General features: G+C 42.7%; 1 non-coding gene across 1 annotated transcript; it reads right to left on the bottom strand.

Annotated features, from left to right (window-relative positions):
* Positions 1-532: 532 nt before the first annotated feature.
* TRNAK-CUU (transfer RNA lysine (anticodon CUU)) lies at positions 533-605 on the bottom strand. Its single transcript has one exon. It is a non-coding gene; the product is annotated as a tRNA-Lys (tRNA).
* Positions 606-2,850: the final 2,245 nt, after the last annotated feature.

Genomic DNA, 2,850 nt, shown 5'->3' with positions numbered 1-2,850 from the left:
TACTATAACGTATCTGAAGACGAAGGTTCGAACCGACTTAAAGATGAAATGACTTCTTAGTCCATAAGGGTCTGAGTCATAAATGTAATCTTTTGTAAGGGGCATGATTGTAATTTCTCACAGGCTGCGTCCTGTGCCTATAAATAGATGAACAATACTCCTTTACTGTTCACGCAATCCTGTAATCATCAACGCATCAAACTGGAATTATTGTTCTTTGCCAAGGCAAAGGTATAAATGTGTCTAAATATTATGTTTTAATACTTAAGTTTGTATAATGAAATATATGTATAATAATATTTGTTTTTGGTATAAATTTCTTTAATGTTTCATGTTCTAGCATTGTCTACATTGTTTTATAGAACTGATTACGAAGGTAAGACCTTCGTGATGTTTTGCTTATGGTCTTTGTCCGAAGTTCATTATATCCTAAGGGAGATAATGCTTCAGCGGACGAAGGGCATCAACATTTAACATTTTATGTTGCCTTGTTCTTAATTCATAGCATTTGAGAACAAGTCCCCAACATTGGCGCCCACCGTGGGGCTCGAACCCACGACCACAAGGTTAAGAGCCTTGCGCTTTACCAACTGAGCTAGACGGGCTTTGTTCAACAACAAAGCTAGCGCTGCTTCGACTACGAAGCTGGTGCTCCCAATAACAGGCGGATCATGCTCAGAACCGGCCAATAAAAAGCAGAAGAAGGAGGCACAGAGAAGGGTACAACATGTCGGGGTACAGGGACCCTTCATCAAGTCAGGATGGTCTCATATCCCAATTACCTTCTCCCAAGAGGACCTTCAGCTCAAGGATTACCCTCACAATGATGCTATGGTCATATCTTATGTCATCAAAGGATTTCTAGTCCACAATGTTTTGGTTGATACAGGCAGTGCAGCCGACATTATATTTGCTAAAGCCTTCAGACAGATGCAAGAGCCAGAAGACAAGATTCATGATGCTACGCACCCTCTTTGTGGCTTCGAAGGAAGACAAATTGTAGCGCTTGGCAAGATTACCATGCAGTGACCTTCGGATTTGTCAACAATACAAGGACTGAGCAAGTTGTGTTTGACATTGTCGACATGGAGTACCCTTACAATGCAATCATTGGTCGCGGAACACTCAATGCTTTCGAAGCAATTCTTCATCCAGCTTATCTTTGCATGAAGATACCTTCGGATCAAGAACCTATTGCTATTTATGGGAGTCAGGAAGCTGCCAGAAAAGCTGAGGGGAACTGGACAGATTCAAAGGCGATCCATAATATAGATGAAGCTGAAGCTTGTGAGCAGTACAAGTACAGAAGGGAGAAGGCTGCTTCGGTCGATCAGCCGAAACCCATGCTTTTATGCGAAGATATCGCAGAGCAGAAGGTGCTGCTGGGATCTCAATTGTCTGAGGAACAGGAGAAAACCTTGATAAGGTTTCTGTTCAACAACAAAGATGTCTTTGCATGGTCAGTTAATGATCTCTGTGGTGTTAACAGGGATGTCATTGAACACTCGCTCAATGTTGACCCATCCTTCAGACCTAGAAAGCAGAGGCTTCGGAAAATGTCTGACGACAAAGCTGAAGGTGCTCGGAATGAAGTAAAAAGACTTCTTAGCGCTGGGGTTATCAGAGAAGTGAAATGCCCAGAGTGGCTAGCCAACACAGTTATGGTGAAGAAAGCCAATGGTAAATGGAGAATGTGTATTGATTTTACTGATCTCAATAAGGCTTGTCCAAAGGATGAATTTCCATTGCCAAGGATAGATTCTATAGTAGACGCAGCAGCTTCGTCAGAGCTTATGAGTCTGCTAGACTGTTACTCAGGCTATCATCAAATTTGTATGAAGAAGGAGGATGAGCCAAAAACCAGCTTCATAACCCCTAGTGGAACATATTGTTATCTTTGGATGCCTAAGGGGCTTAAGAATGCTGGAGGAAGCTTCAGCAGAATGACAGCGAAGGTTCTCCATTCTCAGATAGGCAGAAATGTGCTAATCTATGTTGATGATATTATAGTAAAAAGCACCAAGCAAGAAAATCACATTACTGATCTGCAGGAGACATTCGCTAATTTCAGACAAGCTGGTCTGAAGCTGAATCCATAGAAGTGTGTCTTCGGAGTAAAGAAGGGGAAATTCCTTGGTTGTGTGGTCTCAACAAAAGGAATCGAAGCTAATCCAAATAAGATCGAAGCTATTCTTCGGATGGAGCCGCCAAGCACAAAGAAGGGGGCTCAACGACTGACAGGAAGACTAGCATCTCTCAATCAATTCATATCTAGATCAGCAGAGAGAAATTTACCATTCTTCGAAGTGCTGAAGTCAGCCGAAGTCTTTCAATGGGGATCAGCTCAGCAGAGAGCCTTCGAAGAGCTGAAGCAGTATTTGATAGACCTAACGACATTAACTCCACCAGTGCCAGGGGCTCCTCTGTTGTTGTACGTGGCAGCTTCGCACTCAGCAGTGAGTGCGGCACTTGTTCATGAAAAACTTGAGGGACAAACCAAAAAGTAAGCCCCAATATACTTCGTCTCCGAAGTTCTTAGTCTATCGAAGAAGAATTATACAGAATCGGAGAAGGTCTTATATGCCGTCTTAATGGCATCCAGGAAGCTTTGACATTATTTTCAAGCATATCATATAATTGTCCCTTCGTCACAACCTTTGAAGGACGTCATGAGGAATAGAGAAGCTACTGGAAGAATTGGAAAGTGGGCTACGGAGCTCAATGAGTTCAGTATTGATTATGTGCACAGATCCTCAATACAGTCCCAGGCGTTAGCAGACTTCATTGCCGATTGGACGCCAGGGGCTCAAGGAGAAGAAACAACTAAAGATACCGAAGTATGGACGGTAT

The sequence above is a fragment of the Zea mays genome, chromosome 7, assembly GCF_902167145.1.
Source record: "Zea mays cultivar B73 chromosome 7, Zm-B73-REFERENCE-NAM-5.0, whole genome shotgun sequence".
NCBI classification, from domain to species: domain Eukaryota; kingdom Viridiplantae; phylum Streptophyta; class Magnoliopsida; order Poales; family Poaceae; genus Zea; species Zea mays.
The sequence above is the reverse complement of the archived record's forward strand: the minus strand, read 5'-3'. Positions and strand labels throughout refer to the sequence as shown.